Below are 26,474 nucleotides of genomic sequence, written 5' to 3'. Positions count from 1 at the left end.
AAAGAACTTTTCCTGGTAGATATCCTACCGGAATATTAGGGCGAAAATAGACGATCACATTCAAATAGGCGTAATATTACGTTGCCCGCAGTTCTACGAAGTTTCGCGAGGACGTAATATCTCGTCATCGGCACTCAAAGTGTTAAGAAATAAGCTGCAAATAGAAACATTTTAGTGTGATTCTGGAAATTGAATAATGTAAGCATTTAACGGTCGTGAATGAAGTCGTTCAAATAGTTTTGCTCATTTTCTGTGGCCGACTATCTTTATGTTACTCCTCCTAACAACTTCCTTGATTAGTCGGCGCATTTGGTGTAAAATCGTGTCATCGGGGTTTATCACTCGCTTTTGATATGCCTTGCTGCTCCAGTTGTATTCGTATCGACCCCTAAGGTTACGGTGCCAATGTCAAGCATTGAGTGAAGTTGGGATTGAGAAACAAGCGGTCGCTTAATAGTGCCAATTTTTTAAATCTCCGTTTATGAATTACTACTATCTGCTGCTGTTCTGAGCGATTTTCATCCGACTCAATTCGTTTGTGATGTGGAATACAAGGATGCCAATCGTTTTATTTTGTTAGTATTGAGTAGTTTCCGGTACTTGTGGACATTATTTTACATTTTGTACAGTATATGCATTTATTTAACCATCTGGTTTATCTTCATGGCTTTTATATTTGGAGAGAAAACGTGTTGATATTTTATGGCACGCATCCGTGCGGCTTATGTTTTATCGTTTTTTTTTCTTGTAATGAAATCATTAGTTTGTCGTTGATGGCAAAACATTCGATCGTCGTCGTAGGAGATACATCCCCTTAACAGTTAACAAAAATCGTTATTTTGGGGTTTGGTAATGGCGATTACCTTGGTATCATCATTATTCATGCAAGTTGTTATCGCTCTGAAAAATAAGGAGACCCGACGTTAAGTGCTCAGCTCGTGCTTTCGAATGACACGTCTTCCGGAATGCGTTCTGCATATTGAGGAGCTCCATGGCCCTTGAACCTAATATGGCCAGTAATCAGCCTTCGGGTAATAAATACGAGTGATTTTTAAATGGGCCGTATTCATTATTAATACTGTAGTGTAAGGTTATTCACCCAGTTTCCAGTTGTTAATTTATGCTGTAGTCATATTTCTAGTACCCAGCATTTAATAGTTGTCCCCTACATCAACCTAGATGCATATTCGTAACGTATTTAAGTAAAATATGAAATTAGATGATATCGACGCACTTACATGATTCAGACCGTCTAAATAAGGCTTTCTTTTCTTGCGTATCACAATAAGTTATTAATTTTATCTTGTACATATGTTAACCATATATTGGGAAGTATTAACTATTACTGGTAATAGTATCGGGAATCTATTGCAACCTTTGCATTAATTTTAAGGGCTAGATAACCCCTTGGCAAAGTTAGTGAATTCGAATCATAGATTGCTTATACATTAAGACCGTTATACACGGCGAATGATTTCATTCGCATGATCATTCGCTGTGTATAACGGAACAATTCGCGAATGAACCTTCATACGCATGAGCATTCAGTGAGTATTAGAATATGTTCTATTTTGCTCGCATGATCCTGTGAATGATCACGTGATCATAATCATTATCATTGGCATGATCATTCACCGTGTATGGCGACCTTTATACTGCCGAGTCGGATTAGAATCTGCCGTTAGACAATGCCGCAGGCTTTTACCTAAAGCTTGAAAACTTATCGAAGAGGCTCGGAATTTCGTGACATTGATCGGGTGAGGGAGGTCGTTGGAAAGCGTGGGGAAATATGAGGCAACCAATGTACTGTCCCGCACGACATTCCTGTCCACATTTTATTCCGTGGAGCAAACAAGTCGAGACTTATTTGCGGTGTCATTGGATAAGAGCGGGTGTATGTGCTCATACTATATGCTCGTCCTATGGATGGAGGCGACCTACTTGGGGGTGGATTTGCTAATAAGGGGCTCGCCGCGCGGCTCCTACGCTGTGTCAGCTCGCTCGTTTCGTGCTTACCCGACTTACTCCTGTCTGCGAAGCTGCATAACTGTGGGTGCCGTGACGACCAGTTTCATTTATGCGTATCCACGCTCGCAGCCATCACCCAAGGGCAATCGACCAGATGCGCCGGAGAAGCATCGACGGTCTTCAAACCGAGTCTATGCTTCCTTTTAGTGATGAAATTCCTGAAGCGTACCGTCCTTTAGTGGATAGTACCAGTGAGGGGACTCCATTAAAGTAGGCCCAAGAACATGGCGGTTAAGCGTTATATCTGCTGCCGTTTCGCGCGCATTTTATTCGACGGCGCCTCTAGGCAGCGTTATCTCGTTCAGTGATACTTTCACCTTTAACCTTTGGGAAAGTCATCTTTTTTACTTGAAAATTGTCTCGCGTGCGTAAAATTTGTGGTAAATATGATTTATTGGCTCAATTAATTAAGAAGGAGGTTTTTTTCTACCTCCGAAAGCTCAGCAAAAACAACATACAAGCGACTGGCGGGTCCTCCGAGGATAGGGCTACTGCGCGTCCTCCGCACCACACGCTCAAGTCATTTCTGACCATAAATTGTTAGTTTAAAGTTAGTAGCAATCACGTTAACTACACTTGCTCAATTGATTCTCCCGCCAAGCGTGCACTGCGGAGCGACAGCCAGAAAACTCGCCGAATGGCTTCAGCATTGGCATGTCTTGACTTTTCCGCCGATAAAAGAGAATTTTTCTTTGTGGCTAGAGTGTGAAACAGTGTGAAAAATTACGTCCATTCCCATTCAAAACAAAAGAAGAGACATGCTGACTTCTGGAAGTGTTCTGATCATTGAAAGCGCCCGTCATCTCAGTGCTGCTGATGCAGCCCAAATGCTCTTTGAGCAATTTCAATGGGACATTTTCGATCACCCGCCGTGCAATGCGGGCCTAGTGCCGTGTTACTTTAATATTTACTCTGAAATGGAGATGTGGCTAGATGGCAAGCGTTTTCAAACGGTCGATGTGCTTCAGGACAATGTAATTCATTGGAAGTCATTGGCGGCAGCATTCCATGAAGGAGGTATATTAAAGCTTGTCCACAGCCACGACCAATTCCTCAATGACCGAAGCGATTATGTCGAAAGGACACCACAAGTGTGCTCAACATTTAGCAGTGAAATACTTTTTTATCAATCACTCCGTTTTCTGATCATGACTCATCGGAGGTTAAAAAAAACGGCCCTCGTATTACTGTCGTGTATTTCTGCGGGAAAAGTGGAAATCTGCATTGAACGTAGGTTTTCGCAGCGAGAGGCATCGTTACTAACGGCTTCCGGGTGCAGCTGCGTGTTGCGCTTTGTCGTGCAAGCTTTCGCGTCCGTTGCGGGACGCATCATCAGGCGATGAATGAAATTACGGAAATTGGTGGTCAATTAATATACTCGTCCAACTCAAATCTCTTACTGGTAGCGCCGCCTGTGGCGATTTTAAAATCTTATTTTTATGCGCGAGGAGCGGAAAAATTCTAGCGGTGGACTTTAGAATCCTCTGTTGTAAGGTTCGTGAGTGCGTGTTTGGATAAATAATGAATTTTATTAATAAATGGTGCTCCCTTGGTTCCATGAAGTAGAGCTTTTCTTCTCGTTTTGTATTCTGTTGTTCCGCCTTCAAACCTAGTGGCGTGAAATAAACTGGAGGTGCTAGCAAGGGTTTCCTTACGTGAGCAGAATATTTTAGCATACATCTACATCTACATAATACCCCGCAAGCAGCCTAAAAGGCGTGTGGCAGGGGGTGTTAGGACACCAGCCGTTTACAGCTAAAAAAAAAAATTAAGTGCTCAAACGAAGTTGGGACTAGCGTTTATTAAAGTCCTTTATGGTTCGGGGGAAAAACGAATTCGCATATCTATCCGTTCGGCAAAACATCTCTCTTAATTTATCACTTCTATCGGACCTGGAAATATAGTGTGGCTCTAATATTATGTTCTCTGTGTCGCTCTTAAAGATATCCATTCTCAATTGTTCAAGCAATCTAAGCCTAGCGCGCAGCCTCCGAGTCTCCAACGGCTCCCAGCCTAATTCGCTTAACATCTGGGTAACACTGTCTGTACGCCCGTAGCAGTTTTTGACGAAACGCGCAGCCTACCTTTGAATTTTATTCAGTTCGCGGATTAAGTCTTTCTGCACCGGATCCCATATGCTCGCTGCATATTCAAGGTGCGGTCGGACGAGAGCGAAATAGCACCTTTCCTTTACTTTCTCATCCGAAAATCTTCCCACAATACGCTTGACGAATCCTAATTTCTTCAGGGCTGTGCCGCAAATATTCTTTATATGTGTTCCCCACGTGAGGTTCGAGGTTATCGTAACTCCCAGGTACTTCACTTCGTCTGTTGCCTTTACATTAATGCCATCCACTGCATAAACATGGTTAGAGTTGGACGAATTCCGCGAGAAATGTACCGCCATGCATTTGTTCAGATTAAGTTTGAGTCGCCACTCTTGGCTCCACAAATGAACGATGTTTAAGTCAGATGATAGAATTTCATAGATGTTGAGTTAAAGACTGCAGCCCTTCGTCGATAGCCTGATTTTTTTCTCGCTGTTTATTTAGCACCGTGTCATAGTAATTGGTGATTATGGAGTGGGGATACGCGGGCGTGCTCTTTCGGCGCTTCGGCTGAGAAGTTAATTTAGGGTATTGGCCAGGTGACACCGTACCGTTGTTCGTCAATTTGAGTGCGAAATGAACTGTTTCTCCGGGTCTATCTCCGCGTCTATCCAAGTCGTTGGTCAATTTTTTGCCAACATTCCGACGAAAAAATGCCCAATACGTTTAATTTTCACATCGCATGAGAATCAAATAAAAAAGAAACTAGTTTTTATTTGATTTTTGTTATAATTTTACGATAAATAATTTATTAAAAGCTCCTCTTGGAATAACTTTCCATTCCAAGAAAAATTGTTAAAATAGTTGCTTACTTGATAGTATTCATAAGTTTTAGCTATTCTTTGAATTCGTATACACGTACGTAGTATACCAGTGAGAAGAACTGTTTGGTTACAAGTTGAGTTCTTGCTCACTTTAGTTTTCCTTTGTTGAGAACGGTGAGTCATCTTTTGGAGGAGGTAGTAAACTGTGTTCGTCATGAAATTGTTTATAAAGATGAGGATTATGGATGGCAAGAACGAAAAGGAAGACCTCGAGCAAAATATATGGAACAGATTAAGAAAGATGTGAAAAAGAAGAACGAAGGCGTGAAAAGATTAGCCGATTGGAGAATTGAGTGGAGAGCTGCGTCAAACCAATCGTAGATATGTTGATCAGTGATGATGAAGATTATGCGAAAAATCCTGTGCTGAGAGGTATAGAATATCTAAATGGTTTATTGAACCTGAGTATATTGAAGTAATTTGCATGTGTAAACAAGTTTCTATTATCTCAAGATATTTTATGTATCGTTAAATTGACTAGGCTATATTATTATTGTGGTCAGTTATTTGTATATTATGAGCAATATTTAGCCAAAAGTGCTTTTGTTGAGGACTGAATAGCAATCACCCAATAAAAAAATAGAATCCCCTGGAAAACTTCGAAATCTGTAGGAAGTTTTTTTTTCTACAAATTGGACACATTTTAACAAAATATACGTATTTTTCTCTTTTTGTGATTTTATTTTCCAGTTAAGAGCGGCTTTATCTGTCAATACCTAAGAAGTAACGGCAAAACACAGGCGACAGAAGTCAGAGGGACTCGGAAGCTGTTAGATTCAACATTGCTGGCTTACCAATTTTCACTTTTTTCGGATTACCTTACATGTCAGGAGCAAATACGGCACAATCAAGCAACCTTCTCGTCTCTCTGACTTATCCTGACGATTTTTTGCTATTAAATCTACGGCGTCGACTAGTGGAAATATTTTCATGGAGTTATTCAACGAAGAAATAGAGCAGAATGCGTGTATATCTTCGGGTTACCTACTAAATATGATGTAGATCGTAATAATGATATTACAGGGTACTGTATCGAGTACATTAGTCGATGAAAAATGGGCGATTAACTGCCATACTTAGGTTTGAATACTAATATCCATCACAAATGCTGTGCCTTTATCCAAAAATATATTCTCTTTTGCTGAGAGAAATAAATGATAATTTCGTTGTTTAAAAAATTGACTTGAGTTTGACGCAAAAATTGCGACGGGTTCGTAAGTTGTGCCAATTCTATTTATTATTATTCGCTCCGAAAAAAATGTGACAAAAGGAGGCACACTATTGAGATAAGGGCAGTACAATGCAGGTAGAGTATACCAAATAGGGATGCGGAAACTGTGAAAATACCTTCATTATCTATTTTCTATTTTTAAAGCGTGGAAAAAATTCTAATTTTTTGGCTTGATATGTTAGTTTTTTTGATATGTCGTTCCTCCATTTGTCCACCACGTTAGTTTTTCGTTGCTCCTGGTTGTGAATGAACTTCAGTGGAAATAAATATGAATAGATCTTCGGCAGTTCCCTCGGCTATCCAGTAGTTGTTGTGTGTATATGTAAGTGAATGTAATTAACCAATATTTGATGTACACTTAATTAATATTAAATGGTGACACTGTTTGTTAGTTAAGGTTAGCAATGAATTACGTAGAATATTTTGCCTTGAAAATCTTCAGGGATGAGTCAAGTCATTCCATGTTAACCTTGCCTGAAGCTTTCGAATGCATTTTTTCCTTTTAAAAATCTGACTACGCTCGTTGAGTCGGCGCTATGGCAAGGAATTCGTCTGTCCACTGCAAATTTTATCGTTTTGATGAGAACTGTTGGCAGGAAGTCAAGCATTGGAGAGTGTGTTGGCATATCATCATTCTTTTCTTGAAGACTTCGGGAAATGTGGAGATGTCATTTTCAGTTTTATGCTCTGCGTTAGAGTGATTTATGACGGTGGAAGTGACACGCTCGAGCTGTCAAAAGATTTTTCGTAATCGGCGTGACATTGATTTTCTTGTAACATCGCATGTTTTCAGTACTCGTGGAAGTGTGTGTCTACCTCGTCGATCGTTTACGTTCCATCTCTAATTCGGCCGTTGGATTATATTTGCATTTGTGATCAATGTAACTTTTACTCTTGAGATTTTAATGTAAACGACCATTTTCTGTGTCGGTCAATATATTTAATTTATTTTAAAACTAAGCCTTGAGTATCAAGCTTTTACAGACAAAGTAGGTGTTAGGTAGGTCTAAGCACTACATGGAGACCTGTAATCAGCTGCATTAAAAACATAAGGGTTAAACGTAAAGAATTTCAAAAGACCTACAGCCAATCGGACGACACCTGAGCCGTATTATTGTCCTCGGTAAACGGTCGATCCAGCTCAGTGTGAAATTGAGCTTCGATAAAGTAACACAGCCTTGAGGGTGGAAGACAAGTCGTCTTCCGAAACGTCGGCTTGCATAAAATCTTTAACCTGGATGCAAACCCGAGAAATATTTGTCAAAAGGAGGTGTGGTTTTCATGTATAACAGATGATTTCCAAATCATTGAACCTCTTTTGATTCCACCGCTGAATACCTTTGTTTTTTTGTCGACTGGGGCGTTGTTAACGTGATGAAAATTTTAATTTTAAAAACAAAATATTTTGTATTAGCAAGGGATTAAATTTTGGTTGTTTATTATATTTCGTAGTGTAATATATCAATTGTTTTGCATTAACCGCATAAAATTTAAGGTTGCCATAGATGTTTCTGGTTCTTCAATGTTCTCTGATACGCGAGAATTGAAGCAGTGGGTTTTTCACGCCCGACCTTAATATCGGCGAAGAATGAATGGCTAAATCAGCGTGCGACCTAGTTGGTCCGGTGGTATTCATCCCTCTTGCGAAGCAGTAAGTGCACTTCGCTTAATAAGTAGGTTTTATACTCGATCGTTCTCAGTGGAGGTGAGTGGGGAAGATGGACGTGAAAGAGTGAACTGAATAATCTATCATCAAGGCGTAAAAATGTGGCGTTAGACGTACAAAGTATTTAAGACCTTGAACATTGTTTTCGGCTAGATGTTTCACCCAAGGGGCAGTTAAGTTCTGTGGCATACGAGTTGAAATGTGACGTATCCCAATTTCAAGGTTTAAGCAGGGTAACTTTGACCCAAGTCACCGCCATGTCAAGCTAGTGCTGCGCGTTTATTCAGCAGACATCCTATTGATCGTACTCCTTGATACATCAGAAAAGGGATATGGTTATTCATAAATATATAAATGATAACCTTATTATTTGATTCAAGAACATAATTTTAGCTTATTAAAAAAGAAACGTATGTATCATTTCTAATTATTTGAGGAAAATTTGGCTAAACTTTAATGCAGATTTCCTAATTGATGGTTACAGAGACTTGAGCTACCCTTATCTTTGTAAGAAACCATTTGCATTACCGTCTATTTCCACCTCATTCTATGGAGGGTCATCTATTGTTTGTCTTTCAGGACTTTATTATATGAAAATTTCATTATTTCAATGAATTATTGGAGATCGTTCGCGGAATTCACGTTTATGAAGTGGGAGAGGCGATCTTCGCTTTAAATAGATATATTTTTTATTCTATTTGTCATTGCGCTTATTAGAAGGTGGGGAACGTTACGTTACCAAATGAAAAATAAAATCATAGGTACTATGGCCTCGGTGTGGTCCAAAATTTCTAATGAGGACGGGATGGTTCAGTTCGCATGTGTTCCGAAGTTTTCCGGGAGGCTTTGGAAGGGAGGTTGGGGGTCGTAGATTCTCTCATACAACAGGACCCGACCCCATCCCCATGCCCACCTGTTCGCAAACCTACGGGAACATTCATTACGGTAATGAGGCAGTCTTGTTGTTAACCGAATGTGGGGATTGTTAGGGAAGGTGGTGTTTAAAATTCGCTCCCATCAACGAAGCTTTAACGTGTGTTAATTTTTTTTGTCAATCTTTTAATGAATTGAAGATAAAGTGGAAGATGAGCAAAGAACCCACGTCTTTAAACTTATGCGCTAACTCAAAAATTAGCGTAACTCATCCAGCCAAGGAATTCTTAGCTCGCTGCTCTAATTTTCTCTTTGGATCGATCGTTGGTTTCAAAACAGCGTGGACTTTGTGTGTGTTTGAAGGTTCGGAACTCCGTTTAGTAATTAAAAGTTAGTTTCTGCTCTACCATGCTTCGACGTAATTGCCCCTGTCGAAATCAGAAGAAATGATTTCTTGTGTGACGGACCCTCGATAAGTCTTAAAATTAGACGCCACTGCTTCAAAGAAATTTAAGTTTAATTAGCTCAAGCTAATGGACTACCAAGTGGTGTATTAGTCCATCCATAAAATGATTGTGTTCGATGTAGTTGCGTTGTATGATGGACATCATCCTGATAGCGTTTTGTTTTCAAGTGACGAACTCACTGATGTCATAGTGTAAATTTAGTAGATATCACGTTCCAGTTTTGTGGTTATTAAAGTGACTAACTTTTGTGATAATTTTCTTGATGTCGAAATATTTTGTGATAACAAGGGGAATCCCTTTTGTCTAAAGAGATTAGACGCTTGACGCGAGGAGTTTTAATCTCATAATATCCGCCGCTGTTTGATTTTGAGCTCTCGCACAAACTTAAATGAAAAAGGAGACCACATACTAGGAGAACTTAAATGGGTAGTTAATGTCTAATCAGGATGAATTTCATTCTAAAGTTGCGAATGGTGATGGTGAAAAGAACATTAAATATACGGAAACACATTGAATAAATCTATTTTTCGTCAGCAGGGGCGTAGAGGACGAAGAAGACATCTGCAGAACTTAAATAAAGTCATATGGGACGTCTCTTGCTAAAGGTTGTCGCCAGTAGTCAAGGTAAGTTTGAATGATATTTACCAGTGCAGTCTATAGTAGTTATTTGTCACTAGATCAAATTGTGATTAATGCAAAGCACGCTTACCAAGCATGGGAATCAGAATTGTGTTCAGAGTTCTTGATCACCGATAGTATTCTCTTAGAGGAAGGAAGTTACGCCATCGGTCAGCATTGGCGAGACCCTGTTAGTAGGATGAAAAATAAGTTATATCTACATATTTAAACTCTATGTTAATGGTAACTCAATGAGCCAAACAAAGTTATCTCCCTAAATGGTGAGTCAATCGCTGCGGGAAAAAAATTGTCGGAAAAAGTTACTTCAGATGACCTAGGGTGATCGACTGGATTTGGAAAATTTATGTAAGTGCGACCTCAGGAAACAGTACTTCACCAACCGAAGAAGGCTCTCGCAGGTCCTTTACATTAAATACACACTACAACACAACAAGCTACATTTTCCCCTGAATTAATGCTGTTAATCATAAATATTTTATTTCTGCCACCAACTAAATTATTGATATGCAGGGTGGAGAAAAATTGGCACGAAATTTTTAACCGTAGACAGCTGATACGAGTAGAAACCAAAATTACTAATTATTTTCAGGTCGAAAACTCACCATTTTTAAACAAGGGAAAGCCTACGCGCTCTGATTGGGCGCAAGTATGCCCTGCTGCCCGATGATTCGCAATCACCGTCAGGCAAAGCCATCGAAGACATGAGTTGTCCTGAGCATTCGGCAACATGGCAAACTCGCGGCCAATCGGAGAGCTCGGTTCGAATGTTAATGGAGTTTAAAGTGGTGGATTTTCGACGTAAAAATCATCGGTAATATTGATTCCTACAGGCAAAAGCTATCCAGGGTTCAAATTTCGAGACACAATTTTTACCACCCTATATTTTAGTATTTGTCTTTTTTACTTACAAGGAAAGTCCCTCACCAAATGTCACCACCAGATCTCGTTCAAATTTTGCTAGGTGTTAGGAAAATGATACTCATGAGGTGTATTTTTTGTTTCAGCCACCAACCCCCAATACTTTTCCAGATGTTAGCGACGGAAAGTACCAGGATAACGCCTTTTGTACAACCCACATCACAGCAATACACCGTTAGTCTCTTCGTCCTAGAAATTAGTCAAATAAGGGTCTATTGTTTTTTATTAGCCACGGTGATAAGTATAACGGAGTCACCCGCAAATTGTGGGAAAATTCCTCAGAGAACTGGCTAACTGGATTTAGTGGCTAAATAACTGACCGGAAATCTGGGTATCTGGTTTTAATCCCGGTCAAAGCGAATGATTTTTTCCTTGTGGAATTTTCGCACAAGGGTCTATTTTTGTGATGACGGTTGCATCAAATTTGGCCTTTCCCTGGTAAATTTTCGTCGTTATAATCTCGAAAATTATTGAGCATTGGAGAGTGAAACAGAAACTTCACCTCGTGTGTATCCATTTTCTATCACATATAAAAATTCGAATGTGACGTGTTGATGACACTTGAGGGATTTTCATTTTAAGTAAATAATATATCGATACGAAAATACAGGATGGAGATAAATTGTGTGTCGAAATTTTAACTCTGGATAGCTGATGCCTGTAGGAATCAAAATTATTAATGACGAGCGTGTTGTGCCCGCTCCCAGCGGGCTTCCCCCGCTCTTTTCAATGCAAGTCCACAGAGGGGTAGGCGCGTTTCTAATTTTAAAATGTAGAAAAAAAGGCTGGGTCTTATGTACAAATTTAATCGGAATGTTCATGTACAAATTGAGGTCAGAGGACCTCTTTAAACACAACATTGGAGTAATTACACTATCCTCTGTTAAACGCACACGATGACTCATACTTATGTATCAACAGGAGACTTGAATGTGGAATCAGCCGCATTTTGATAAAAGTTATTTAAAGAATGGGAGATATTGTTGCAAATGAACAAATGTATCAGTTTGTGCGCCGTTAACGTCAGGAATATTTACCGGTTTTTGTTTTTTGTGATTTTTTTTTATTTTTAAAAACCAATTTTAGGAAACAATAGCAATATTAGGAAGTAAGATATGCCGTCGCATGTTCTCTGATAAATTCTGTGCATTTGGGTACCTCATTTGTAGAGTTTGGTTGCGTATAAGTTGAGAAAAAGATATCTATACAGTAGAAAGAATGTAGAGGATGTTTAGGTCGAAAACTCACCGTAGTTAGATACGTCAGCATCTGAAGTTCCGATATAGTTTGGAGGAGGAAGCTCATTGATTCGATTGCACATTCCCGTCGAGTACGTTCCGTGCATTTGCGCCGGCTCGGCCTCCCCTCCCCGCGTCATCGGCGGAGGCTTGGTTGGCCGTACTCCGCCAAAAGAGCAACCAGTCGGTGTCTCCCTCCCCACCCCACCATCCTCCTCGCTTTCTCCCGCACCCTTTTCAAAGTCCTCTCCACCACTCACTCAGCCGCACCACTTGTTTCATCACGATTTGCCAATTGAGAGGGCCCTTTAATTTCGACCCACTCTCGTAAAGGGGTCTTTATCGTTTGCCTCTCGCTGTGGTCCCGCTTGGTTTCCTTCCTTTTCTTTTTTTTTCCCTCGTTCGTCTTTTTTTTTCGCCAAAAGGAAATGGTTGCGAAGTATCGCCGCTCCAGATTGTGCGGCATATTCTTCCTCTCCCCACGCCTCCAATTTGCTTTTATTTGTTCTACCCTTCTCCTCGTTTGGTTTTCTGCTCCACTCGGCCGTCGAACATCCCTTGGGGAAGCCTTAAAGAGCTATTTGGGCGAGGTCGCTGCCTCTCTTCTCATTTCTTTGTGGGCTATTCGGGGCTGGAGAAAAATTGGAGCGAATAATTTTAGAGCTTTTTTTTGCCAGAGATTTTTGTTTCATGCTCTCTCGAAAGTTTTTATCTCGCCTACGCCCAAAACTTCTCTCAATATTTACCGAAGATATTACCAATTCCTAATATGCAGTGTGTATCAAAATATTATTTCATTTAAATGTCTCTTGGAAAATATCTTGTTTGGCATTTGATTTTTATGAAACCTACTATCCTACCTTCGCAATGCATTCAAATCAATTTTTTGCGCCGGCAAATTTTTATTCCCTTGATGTAGAAAAAATGTATGAAATGATATTTCTGGAACATACTGATTTGGGATAATTCTCGGCTTTTCAATGATGCTTTCATTTTACCTCCATTTCTATTTGATCTATGGTGGAAAACTGAATTTATTGCAATTATATTGTTCAGATTTTCTTTGGGATATTTTTGGTAATGTTATATGTGAAAAATTTGTCTCACATGCCATAGGTGCCCAAAAGATTGTCCTGTCAGGTCAAATACAATGTTTGTCAGTAGAAGTGAGCAATATGTATTTTGATGCCGCTCATATGACCTAATAGATAAGTTCCAAATTTAACATGGGTAACCATAAAATTGGACTTCGTTGGTTAGAGTTATTCGCTGACCTTTTATTTCTTGATGCTCTTCATGCGTTATTTATCTATTTTTTTCTCATCTATTTATTGGATGAAATGTTCTTTCTTTCCTAAAAAATACACGGTGTTTGAAAAGTCTTGAGTGGAATGTAACTTTGCCAAAAAATACAAAGTTCTCCTTTTAAATGTGTACTATTGCAAATGATTTCTTTGCCTTGAAAAATACTCTCTCATCCATCTCTTTTTTTAAGCACTGAAGCAGAAATACTAAGAACTCGTATCACAAATGCAGGTAACATTTATAATTCTCTAATGCACCTCATGGCTAAGGATTGATATTCTCAACGTTTTATGTTGATATAGCTACTTCAATACTTGTGTCACTAAAAAAATACTCATTTTCCTCTTTTCTTGTCTTTTCCGGTATTTTTTGTTCATGAGTGTTTTATGAGTTGTGAGCTACGAGTAATCTGAGTGATGATTGATTGATGATGAAATTGAGGATGAATACATTTCTAAGGACCTTAGTGGCTGAAACAATTAGGGGAAGTGCCCTGACAAATTTATATTCCGAAGAGTTAACCGATCCAAATAATGATTAAGGTAACAATTTGTAAGACAGATTATAAGAGTTGAAATGTCATGATGTTAGTAATGTTTGTGTTGGCAGTCAATTTATCTTCCAATAGAAAATTCAAATTTTGAAAAAGTGATGGGAAAGACATTTTAAGTAATTGAATGTATTTATTTCTTCAGTGAAGCGCAGTCTTGCTTTATGAACTGCATCATTGGATTTTCAGTGTAGCGCTAAACCTTTAGATTCTGTTCAGAATGTGATCAATCATGTATGGTATTTAATGAATCCCTAAAATGTCGATTACAACTTTAGAAATTGTGTATTGAAACTAATGGATCCAATTAAATACAACGTAGTGCCATTGCAGGTCATTTTTCCACGCATTAGAAGTCTTCGGAGTAATTTCTCCTTAATTGAACTTTGGGAATGTAGGCTACGTTATCGGGTGCTCGTGCAGCTCTGAACTCGCAAATTGAGGTTCATGGTAGTTTGCCCCAACTTCTTCCACTTATCGAGGGAAGTTTTTGGGCAATCTGTTTTCTGCTCCATTTCAAAGTGAAATATTTCACTAGTCTTCCAGAGTTACTAGGTAGTAATTGGTCGTGTGTAACGTTAGATGCATTTGATTTATGTTGTTCTAGAGATCTCGTGCTGAAGTCGGTGTATTTAAGTGTTCGATTTACCTGGAAGTGGAGATTATTCCGTCATTTTGATGAAGTTTCTTTGGGATTTATGGAAATTGGATGGTTTTGTGTTTTGCTGAATGGTCCGGTAATCCTCTAAATCTAACCTCCAAATAAACAGTGAAAAAAAACAATAGTATAATTGATTCTTTAAAATGTTACCGAACACCGTATTCCTCGTATCAAATGTTGTTTGTTAAGAAATAATAATGAATCCGGTCGATTATTCGATTCCCGATCGTGAGAAATTTTTGTCATGATAATTTTTGCTATTATTCCATCAGTTAGCTTTTGAAAGGTTGCATGGAAATATTTTTATGAGGTAATAAATACATTGCTAATACTGGAGATGGGCACTTTTTCCACGTTATTGGAACCGTGCATCTGTTATCTTTTTTACTATTTTACTTTTTCCTCTGTCCATGCTTGAGAGAATTTTAGTTCTTCAATGTGTTAACACTATGATAAATCATTACCTCGGGAATAAATTTCTTTGCAAGAGCTTGTTACCTGTAAATGTTTTCTATATATATAAGGATCTAATTTTGCATGGAAGATGAACCGACTAATGAGGTTCAGATGTTAGTAACCTGATATCATCATGCAATAGGGTGAGATATGAATACGATATTATTTGGTGTTCATAGAAATAGAAGTTCTTAAGCATGATATTATTAGCGAATGAGAGTTTTTAGTGGGCAGCTGAGTCTAACAATTTTCATGATTGTGATATATTTGGAACCTCCCGCGGTAACGGTGGTGAAATTTCACGATAGTGGTCATAGGAAAAATGTCCTTGGACTGGGAATCGAACCTCGGATCTTTGGCTTTCCGAGTCACTGCACAGACCACAGCGCTATCCATGTTCATTGATTGTTTAGGACAAGTGTTGTGAATCTCATGAATTGTTGTGAATCATATGGTTTGACGCAACCAGTTGACCATGGCGTCATTCCGTATGATTCGTTTCGATTTCAATTTGACGTTCAACCTGACCCTCCTTGATTGTTTTCCTGATTTTCGCATATTTACTTAACCTTGTAAGTGGTGAAAATACCAATTTGTATTGTTTTAGGTCACTTAATAAGAGATGTTACAGGGCACATTAGTTGTGAAATTGGAGCGTGTCTATCCATGAATTGATTAATTGTTTTTTGATATAAATACCGCACTTCAAATTGCAATTTCGAAAAGGGTATTTAGAGAGCTTTAATATTTTATGCAACGTGACTGAATGAATGTGCGTGACTTTTCAAACCAAAGACCATTGACTTTTAACATTAACCTCAGTAAATTCCAATTTAACAAAATTTCCCAACTAAGGTTTCCTGTAACTATCTAATTAATTGATGTAAACCTCCGGCACTCCGTCTTTGTCATTACCTGCCGGAGTGACTGACTATGCCAACTTTGAAAGGAATCGAGGAGGGCGTGATTGTAAATGAGAGGATTGTGCATACATTTCCGTGGTAGAAAACAAGGACACCAACTGGTATCCCCCGACCTAACGCCGAATGCGTTCGCCTTCGGTGGAGGTGTTCTCATGAAGCGACTGATGAATTAGTTTTTAAAATAGTCTGACACTCGTTTCCGATTGACCAAAATACTCCCTCATTTTCCCACTGTGTCAGTCAGTGGTAGAGAAGATGAGTGACGGACGTCTCCCTCTTTTCCACTGACGTTATTTGAGCGTTCCTAGCGTTTCCTCGATGCTTCCGCGCCAAGTGGAGCAAAAAGCCGTGGTGCGGGTGCCGACGAGTCTTTTAGTCGGAAAAGGGGATCTTGCTGGACAAAGGTCTGGAATCAGAGTCATTGTTTCTATACAAAAGGTGCACTGCTAAGTAGAGATTATCAGGGGGCATATTATCCATGATTATTTTGGCGGACAGAGCTTTATTTTTGTAATTAATTCGCTTTGTAAGTGACGGCATTTTGCGCCAGATACTATTTTATGCATTAGACTTTCGATCATACACCTTGAGGGATAGAGGGTCTCACCACTAACCCGGACCAATGACGACACGCTGTTCGTATTTGTATCCTAGGACCCCATTCCTGACATCATTTTCTTCTAGTTGTTTCGAGTTACGTATGCACAGCGCCACCCACGAGGCGTTTGATTATAGTGGCCCAAAGCAAACTCCTAATGACTCCTTACGAAAGAATTTTGATTTTTGACCAATATTTTGGCCCAGCAACGTTTACTACTACTTACTACTGTTTAATTGATCGAAGTTTTGGAAGGTGTAAATAATTTTTAAGCATCTAAGGCGTTCCCTATGATTTTCCATTTTTTTTACCCTTTCGCATTCATCAAAACAGTATTTTATTCCACATACTACCCTTAGTTGCATGATGTAAACACCAGTGTTGATCGATGCAGAATAAGGTGCATTTAGAATTCTTCTCTGGAAAAAATGCCCCTCGGTGTTCTAGCAACCTCAGTGTTCCCACTCAACCGTGAAAACCTTAAAACCGTGAATAAGCCGTGAATTTCGTCTACTGTGAAAAAACCTGGAAATAGCCGTGAATTTCGTCATAGAACCTTAAAAATCTCTCAAACTTGATTGTAGAACTACGATAGACAGATTAAAAGAAAAAAAGGATATTTCGATCATGTTTCAAGGCCGAGTCACGTGCAGATACTGTCCACGCAGTTATCTGCACACGTGTATTCGAAAGCGCAACTATTAATTGGTCCGTGTGTGCCATGACAGCACATTGACCTTAAGCCTCCAATTGGAAGACGTTAATCCTGGAAAAAATACAGGCACTTCTTCACTTCCCTGCCACCCTGCTCTCTCCATTTTCCCACTCACACCCTTTCGCCGGACCTGAATTTTGCTAACGATAGGTGACGTCATGAGAGATAGCGCTGTCATTGTTGCGTTTGCATTCAAGGCATCTGTTGCGTTTGTTACATTTTTAGTTAACGTGCGGCCGATGATTGTTACGTGATCAATATTTCTGCCTAAAATGCCCTATCTACAAACCGTGAATTTGATGACATTTAAACCGTGAAAACCTGGAAAAAACCTTGAATTTTATAATGAAGTTAGAGTGGGAACCCTGTAACCTATCTACTGTTTACTTGATCGAAGTTTTGGAAGGTGTAAAAGTATGTTTCAAATATTTAACGCGTTCCGTAGGGTTTATGAATTTTTTACGCCTTTGAATTTATTTAAATTATATTATTTCAATATTCTACCTTTAGTTGCTGTATAGAAAACCAGCGTGCGATGATTGATACGAAACAAGGAGCTGTTAGAATTTTCTTTTTGAATATTTTAGACGTTCCCTAGGGTTTGTCCTTTTTTTTGCGCTTTGGCCTATATAGGGGAAATTTATTAAATGCGGAATGCTTATTTAATGAAAATAACATAAATATTTCAGTTTAACGTGCCAATGTCATCGAAAATCCTTATATTTCTTATTTTACAACAATTTAGTAGAACATGACATTACCGACTGCCATTACCCCAGGGTAGGGGTAATACCGGTCAAAGCTGATTTTGCAATATTTTTAATTTTATGAATAGCTAATTTTTAATTAGGGTTCAGTTGAGGCCTGCAATAGGTAAAATATAATATATATGTTAGCGATTCCACACGACTGCATTCCAAATTTAAAACCAAGTTTTATACTCATTTTCCCTTAGGTGACCGTCATTACCCCAGTCTCCCCTAATATTAATATGTTTAAAAAAATATTCTACTCTTGATAGAAGCATATTAAACATCAGTGATGCTCCATGATATAAACATCGGTGTGTGTTGATTGATACGGAATAAGGAGCAGATATAATTCTTATTTTTAATATAGAAGACGTTTCCTGGAGGTTTTCAATTTTTTTGCGCCTTTGCTTTTATAAAATTAATATTAAAAAAACATTCTACTCTTAGTTGTTTGATATAATCATCAGTATGTGTTGATTAACATGCAATAAGGAGCCGTTAGAATTATTTTAGTGAGACCTAAATCGAGGACGACAAAAATGCCCCACGGTGCCCGAGTGCATCTTCTGTTTACTTGAAGTTTTGGAAGGCGTGTGAGTATATTTTAAGTATTTAAGTTAAGGCGTTCCCCTAAGATTTTTAAATTTTTTGCTCTTTTGTATTCATAACACTGCGTGATATGGGCATAACATTTTGCCACGTGAAATCCTTCGGTTTTACTACGGGCGTAATATTGCCGTCTTTTGAATAATCGTAGTTTGCCAATTTTTAACAAAGTGGTGAACCTCTAAATCTAACCTCCAAATGAACAGTGAAAAAAAACAAAAGAATAATTGATTCTTTAAAATGATACCAAACACCTATTCCTCGTATCAAATGTTGTTTGTTAAGAAATAACAAATAAGTACTAGTTATTCTTTTTCAATATTTAAGATGTTCACTTGAGTTTTGCAATTTATTTGGGCTTTTGATTTTATAAGATTAATATTTCTTCAATATTCCGCTCCTAGTTGCATGATATAAACACCAGCGTGTGTTGATTGATGCGGAATTATGGAGCAGTTAGAAATCTTCTCTAGGTGAGACCTAAATCGGTGACGACAAAGAATGCCCCACGGTACCACCCCACCGCGGCGGAGAGGCGGGACGCGAAGCGAGGAGGAGTGCATTTCGCGAAAGACCGCCACCGTTCAGCGCGAATTCTTCCCTTATAGGGCAAGCCTTCTCCGAAACCGAGGCGATCTTCCACTTTAAGCCATCTCTTCTCTCTCCCAGGAGATCCATTCTGCTCATTGTTCCCGTTTTGTGCGGAATCGACGGGGCGGGGGAGAAGCGGCCCGGGTAGATAAGGAGCGAGGGACGGGTTTGGGCGGAAGCCTGTTTGTGAGGCCTTGGCCCAGTTTCGTCGGAGCGGAGCCGTCGAATCGTTTCTTTTCGGCTCGTTTTTTTTTCTCTACTCTCCATCATCTATTGACGTTTTCGTGTGTGGTGTTATAAAAAGGGCTTGGGGAAGAGAGTGTTAAGTGTGTTTACGGATGTCTTCCGATTGATAGGCTGGCGTTGCCTTTTTTTGTGATGGTACACTCTCTCAGTCTCCCTAATGAAGCCCGTTGCGGGTGGGTGTGCTGTTTACATTGATGAAAATGTTCGGCAAGCCTCTCTCTGTCCGCGTGCTCGTCCTTCCCGGAGTATCGTGAATGGTCATTAGTGGCTGCGAGTTTCGTTGAGGTTTGTATGGTATCGTTTCCTTAAAGAGATGGCATAAATTCTGTGTGGGAATTTCGTTTGAGGTGTTGAAGGCATTCACGTAGCTTTGAATGCAAGACCCTCTCGTCTGTATCCGGATACTCTACTTATCAAGGTAACGACGCCACTAGTTTATAGCAGAGTTGATTGTGAGCGAAAGCTAATCGTATTGCATAATTAATATTATTGAATAAATAATCATTCATTGGATTTTACTTAATGTTAATGACCTTTATCCATACAAGAATTGCCATGAGAAAAAATTCCCCTGGACCGGGAATCGAACCACGGACCTTTGGCTTTCTGGGCCACTGCGCAGACCACTACGCTATCCAGGTTCTTTAATTCTCATGGCAATTATACCGAGGCTCATGGCACTAGATGTTAGGCCCTCGCGGTCCATCAAGGATGGCAACGCGAGGGAGAGACCTTTATCCACTTAAGCAAGAGGTCCAAGTATACTCTTGCCTAATTCTCTGAATACTATGAATCGGGAGCGCTTTTCGCTTGCGTGAACTGTTTACAGGTAAATAATGTATGATAACGGAAAATTAAGGAAAAGGTTGAATGGTATGTGTCCTATACCGAAGTGAAGAAAGACTAGCTGCGTTTTGCTCAAGGGGTGGGGATGATTAAGATTAGGTGAAAGTTTAGTGTTGTCCTTAATGGAATCAATAAAGCCTGAAGAATTCCTCCCGTAAAAACCCTGGAATGGAAAGAATTTTCGTAAAACGTAGATAGGCTGTTGAACGCTAGCGAAGCAAGCCATATCCAGCTGTTGCCATTGATTTTTTTGGCGAATGTACTTGTTGCTCTACTTTCTAAACGGTTTGACGAATACTTGTGTATTGACCCCCGGTTAAGGTAAAAGCAGTTAGTTATTAAAATAGTGCATTTTACTTGATTTCATTTATATTTGATACGTTCAAAATAAATATTAAAAGTTATAATTTGTTATACCTAGTTTCCTTAACTAGAATGCAAGACGTGGTAACGCTTATGTTTCAACTTGGAGATTTGTTTCTATATCATGAGCGATTGGTTTTTGAACGGACAGGTTTTTTTTTCGTGTGCCGCCCTTGATATTTTGCTAAGTCCTAGCTACAAGTATAATTTCGTTAGAATTCACTTGGATTTGCATGCGGTACCTTCCTTTCTGTACCAGAATACTATACAAATTATTAACTCGACGTCCCTAAGTATAGCTGAACTCATTGTGAATACACGCCGTTTAAAGGTTCCATTCCGATTTTAGAAATATTAATTTTTTTAAAATAAATGCGTTCATACTTGTGAAATTGATAATTATCACCTCTAGCTCATCTCTAATTGTTTTCTAGCCATAACAAAGATTACCCAAAAATTCTTATCTTATGATTCTCACATCATTTTTTTGTATTAATCTCAACGACTAAGGTAAGTTCGGCAAGGTAACCCACCGGTAGAGATTCAATGGTGGTATCAACATACCCGATCGTGGTAGTTTCAATAAAAACCATCAGATTGCTCTGATAGTACGTTCAATGGTGTCAGGCTCAACTTTGTGGAAGTTGAAGTTCACAAATGAAAAAACGACTTCATTTTCTTCCACTAATTTATTTTGACGGTACGACATGTTTCCTTTCCTTTCCATGTTTCATGTACGACCGCTCAAGGTCGAAACATGTCGTACCGTCAAAATAAATTAGTGGAAGAAAACGAAGTCGTTTTTTCATTTGTGCTCTGATAGTGTCCGTCAATTAGTTGGACAACTACTGTCAAGCTGCAAGAGTTTCGCGGTGATTCTTATTTTTTACTCTTCTTTAACACATCATTTCAAGTGAGTACTCTTAATTATCCACTCTGTTATAAGGTTGAGTATAATGGATCTGGTCAGCATCAGTTAAAATGCTTGAATACTTTGAATAAACGGGCGAAAACGCAGCTGCATGGGGCATTTTCTCACGGAGGGACCATCTTCCCACCCGGACCGTAGGGAGAGATGGCCAAATGAATATTTATGGAAAAGTTAAAATATTTTGGCGTAAATATTTTTTAACCAAAATTTGTTGATGTAGTGTTAATAATCAATAAATAATGTATATTATCGTGTATTCCTACATTCTTAAAATTACTTCAGTCCTATTAATAAGCGAAACCTGGCAAAGCCATTAATGTGCCAGCGATTTTAGAGGATTTTCATATGAGGAAGAAAAATCCATCGATCAAATCGCTAGATTAGTAGGGCCCTCTTTGCTTTTATAGCGTTGGGGTGTTTTTCCCTCTCCCGTCCCTTCCGCACCTTTCTTCTCCTAGAGGCGTCGTCGGGCTCCTATCGCGGCGGCGCCTCTTTCCTTTTCCCTTCCTCTCCTCACCCTCCCCGGGTGATCGGGCGTATAAGCCACTGGCTTGGTTCCCGGCCCCGGTGCATTGTATCCTCGAAGGGCTTCCCTGAGCCCTCACCGGTTATTACTTCAGTCATAGATACGAAGACATTTCCTTAGGTGGGGCATCTATACCGGACTTACCCTAATTGTCATGAAGTGGCACTTTATTGAAAATTTTCCTTTTATTATACCGTGTCGATTAGTTTTAAAGAAAGTTACTGATTGAGTGTTGGGTGTGTCCAAGTTATTTTATATTGCATGTCAAAATGTGATCAAGTTAACTCGTCTACCGTTGATTTTATCGTGTGCACTCCTGGTCGAATAAAGGTTGTGCTTCGAAGTACGAATCCCGAACAGCCCCTATTCTGAAAGGCACTCAAAAGGCGGAAGGAGCATCCTCTCTCTTTAAGTGCTTCGGCACGTCCAAGTTACGTAGACTGAAGTGCCGTACTTGGGTCGTGTTATTTTTTTTGTTTCGCTGACATCCGGCCGAAGGAGGCCTTGCGATTATCCCGTCTGTGCCCTGCTGCGCCGTTGGTCTTTCGCATTGGTAGCAAATGGATTGTTCTTGCGCAGAAACAGTGGAGTACCGGAGACTTAGTGAGGGCGTATAAAGTTGTGCCCACAACAAATTAACTTTCCGTGACTATTGGAATTGATAGCTCCAAAAGAGCGTCTGTTGGTCCATAAGGACTTAAAATGGCGTAACTGGATATAGGATATACATGTGTGTGGAGAAATTCAGGTAGTTTGAGCGAAAAATCAATCATCATAGAATTCTATGATTTTTATTTCATTGCAAAGAAAAAGTCTTGATCTTTCCAATGATATCATAATATACACCACTTACCGGGTAAAATTCAGATAAATTTGTGCGTTAAGAGAAGCTGATTTACATGGCATAGATAGGAGCCATGCGCTTTGGCGGCAGAATTTATTTAAAAAGAGGTATTTCTCGTTCATAGATATCGACAAAAAACTAACTGAGTGTAGTAAACTTCATTTAGGAATTTTTGGTCACATTAAATTGACTGGTCACCGGTATTATAATTAAAATATAAAAAAAAAACTTTTCGTCGCCGACCCTCCAACGTAAATATTTCTTGCTATGGAATCAAGTATGTTTAAGCTAATTCGTTGTTGCGGGCGTGATTTCATGGAATCGACTTAACATCATGAAGTGTTAAAAAATTTGTGATTCCACATGCATATATTAAAATACCCCATAGTTTTCGACGTAGCACGTCACCAGATGATGACGTGTCACGTCGAAACCTAGGTCGTACTTTAGTAAATCCATGTGGAATTACAAAGTTTTTACTTTGCACTATATTATAGGTAATTCAACGATCTACGGCCCTTTAATAAATGAAATAAAATAAATTCCCCAAGGTTGTACTCTTTGGTGGGCAAAAAGGTGGGGGAGTAGGAATTTGTAAGGATGACAGTGGGGTAATACACATAAATAAAGCTGAAACATAATGAAACAAATAATCACGCAGCTCACTTACTCACCTAGCAGGTTCGTCCTGAGGAACAAATTTCGCTTAGGTCTCAAACACATGCACACTCAGGTTTGCGAAGCTTCTGCTTACCCCAGTGACCCACTCAATAATAATTCTTGCAAATTACTTTATTTTCTTTCAGTTGCACCATATTTATGAAGCATTTTAACCTCTTAGTATTTTATTTATTTTTCACCAGTGTTCCCATTATAAAATAGTTTTTTTTATTGATGCGCGGCTGTGCTTTTTTTGAAGAAATAAGTCACCACTTTGTGTGTTACATGATAAGTGAATTGAAGCCTAGTTGTTGTGAGGGTGGGCGTATAATGCTGCAGTCGGAGCGGCTCCAACCCCTTTCGCGGCATTAAATTGGATTTCCATCTTGAATTGCATTTGCTCTCAGGGTGATTAATTTCCACGAAGAATTCGTGCGCATCTTCGTGGAGGCCTTCCTCTTTTTCCTCCCCCCTGTGACGAGGCAAGACTTCCCGTTGGTTCCGTGCGGAAGGCGTTGGTGCCCTTCCGAACTCTTCCTCGTGCTGACATTTCTAGGCTCGATTTAATTTTTTTGTCGGATACGTTCGTAGTCATTGTCCCCATGATGTAATATTTCCATGCGCAGCAAAGAATTGGCGAAGAATTCGGGAGGGGTGAGATTTTTTCCCGTAAATGTGAGATTTCGAGTGGCGTCTAGAACAGTGGCTTAGTGAGGGGGGAGGTCCGGACCCATCCCCCCAAAAGTGTAAAAACACATTACTTTGCTTCATAAAAGAAAACAAAGTATTGAAAAATCATGACTTTAAAAAAGATTTCTTTGAGAAGCAAAGTTTTTTCGATTAAGAACAGATTTACAATTAGTTTAAAGCCCTCTGCTTAGTACCCTTTTTTTAATTTTCACATCTACTTTTGGTCTCTCCCCGAATGAAACTCCTGGCTACCTCACTGATATAGAAATTCTCGATGTAAACTCTTGGCATCTAGAGTGAAATTAACCAAGCATATTAGTTCAAATCTATTTTTGTAATCTTGAAAAATTTAATTCTGTTATTTACAAAAAAATGTCAACGAGAAAGCAATCTATCAGATATATATTTTTCGCATAAATACAGCAGCCGTTAGACCAACTGGCTGCATAGAAATCTGTGTTGTGTGTTTTTGAACTTTCTATCTTTCTTATAATTACTGGGAAAACATGTTGGCTCCACTACCATTTCATTCTCATTTTTTTATTAATTATTTCCCTTATCACGTTCTCCGTCCGTCCCTCCTCTTGTTCGATTTCCTCCTCTTTACTATCCGTTGGTGGCCTCTCTTATCAATTAATTTCTCTATTTCGCTCGTCTATGTATTTGGAGCAACTTTCCACAAACTTCTCTATGGTCAATGATGAGATTAGTACTTTTGATCATTCGTCGATAACCTCTTTTTATCCTGTCTCGTTTTTTCTAGCTACTCCTTCTCTTATGAAGTTATTTATCTCCATTGCAGCATTTTTCGCCCTTCCATTTTTATCTCCAATTTTATCCTTATCTTTTGGATTATCTTTTGAGGGATACAAAATCAATGAAGATTAGCTAGATAAGACTTTTATTAGTATTTTATTCATTGAACTAGTTTTATCTTGTTAAATCTTTGTCGGTGTTAGTTTCATTTGTACAACAAAATATACTTGAAGATATGCCAATGCGTTATGTTATTCTCGACCAGAGAAACTTGACGTAGGGTAGAGGTATATTTATAACTGTTACAAAACCGTAGGATAGGTCTATTAGCAATCAAGCTTTAACTAATGGTCTTCCTTTATGACAGATTTATCTTTGTTATGAATTAGCATATTGTATTACTAGTCCAGCAGGTTATAAATCATTCCGCGTTCTCATTCAAATTCCCATGTCGTATTGAAAATGTGGAAAATGAACCAGCAGGTTATAATTGTATCGATTTTCTTTCCCATTTTCGTAATCCGCAGTTCATTTTCAACTTATTTCCCATCAAATATTTTATTTTTAACGAAAGTCTGCGATATACCATTCCTTTTATTATTTTCCCTGACTATGGTATTTCGCTGCGTCCCATTATTCGTCTTCACTCATAACGTCCGCCCCCCTCTACGTCCCATTAACTCCCCGAATTCACTTGCCCTTGGTTCACTTCACAATGTTCCAATTTACACTACTTCGCCGCTCCGATCACCATTCTTCGCCGCTTGAGCAGCTCTTCGTTCAATCTACGATGGAGTCTTCGTTAGCGCCCCCCTTATGTTATGCTTTTGCTAATGTAAGTGATAGCATAAATGTAAATATAATTAAAACATTACAATTTTATAAAAAGAAAATTTTCAAAAGAAATTAATTTTACTGTAAGCCTGAAAAGAGTTCTAAATAAAACTCATATAAAACGGAAAACGTTGGGCGGAACAAACTGATAAATCTTTTAAGGAATTTTGAGAATATGTTATAATATATAATGCATTATGAAACTATCTGCCTCAAGCGTTGTTGTGTATGAAGCAATTTTTTCTGAGCTCTTTTCAGACTTACAGTAAAAATATTTTCTTCTTTTTAGTTCATGAGGAAAGCGTTGTTTTGTAAAAAGTTTTCATGTGGCTATTTTTTAGCGACAGATTCCTCTTCCATTACAAGGAATATGCTCCGGTTTAACAGAAATGCATTTATTGAAACTAAGTGCATGAAACGTGGACTTCATTGGTTGTTGGCGTCTTCTATTTGGAACTTTTTTTTATGATTCTTTATCATGAATGCTGAACTCTTTGAAGTGCCTCACTTTTAGTTTTCTGCGAAAACCTCTCGTGGAGTGGGAATGGAATCACGAATCTTTGAGTATCCGGGTCGAAAATTAATTATGAACGGGATAGCTGGACATCTATTGCCAACCAATAGTAAGC

General features: G+C 38.9%; 1 protein-coding gene across 5 annotated transcripts in view; it reads left to right on the top strand.

The window, feature by feature from the left end:
* Positions 1–26,474, top strand: part of LOC124164204 (E3 ubiquitin-protein ligase RNF19B-like) — a 324,394-nt gene that overhangs the window by 88,738 nt on the left and 209,182 nt on the right. The window contains exon 1 of one of the 5 annotated variants that reach the window (XM_046541430.1): positions 9,799–9,821. The exons of the other annotated variants lie outside the window; for them this stretch is intronic. The gene's annotated coding sequence lies outside the window, so the exon portion shown is untranslated. Of the gene's footprint in view, positions 1–9,798; positions 9,822–26,474 lie in introns of those variants that run through there. 5 annotated transcript variants of the gene reach the window in all.

The sequence above is a fragment of the Ischnura elegans genome, chromosome 8 (assembly GCF_921293095.1).
Source record: "Ischnura elegans chromosome 8, ioIscEleg1.1, whole genome shotgun sequence".
NCBI lineage: Eukaryota > Metazoa > Arthropoda > Insecta > Odonata > Coenagrionidae > Ischnura > Ischnura elegans.
Note: the sequence above shows the minus strand (reverse complement) of the source record. Positions and strands in the feature narration are given on the sequence as shown.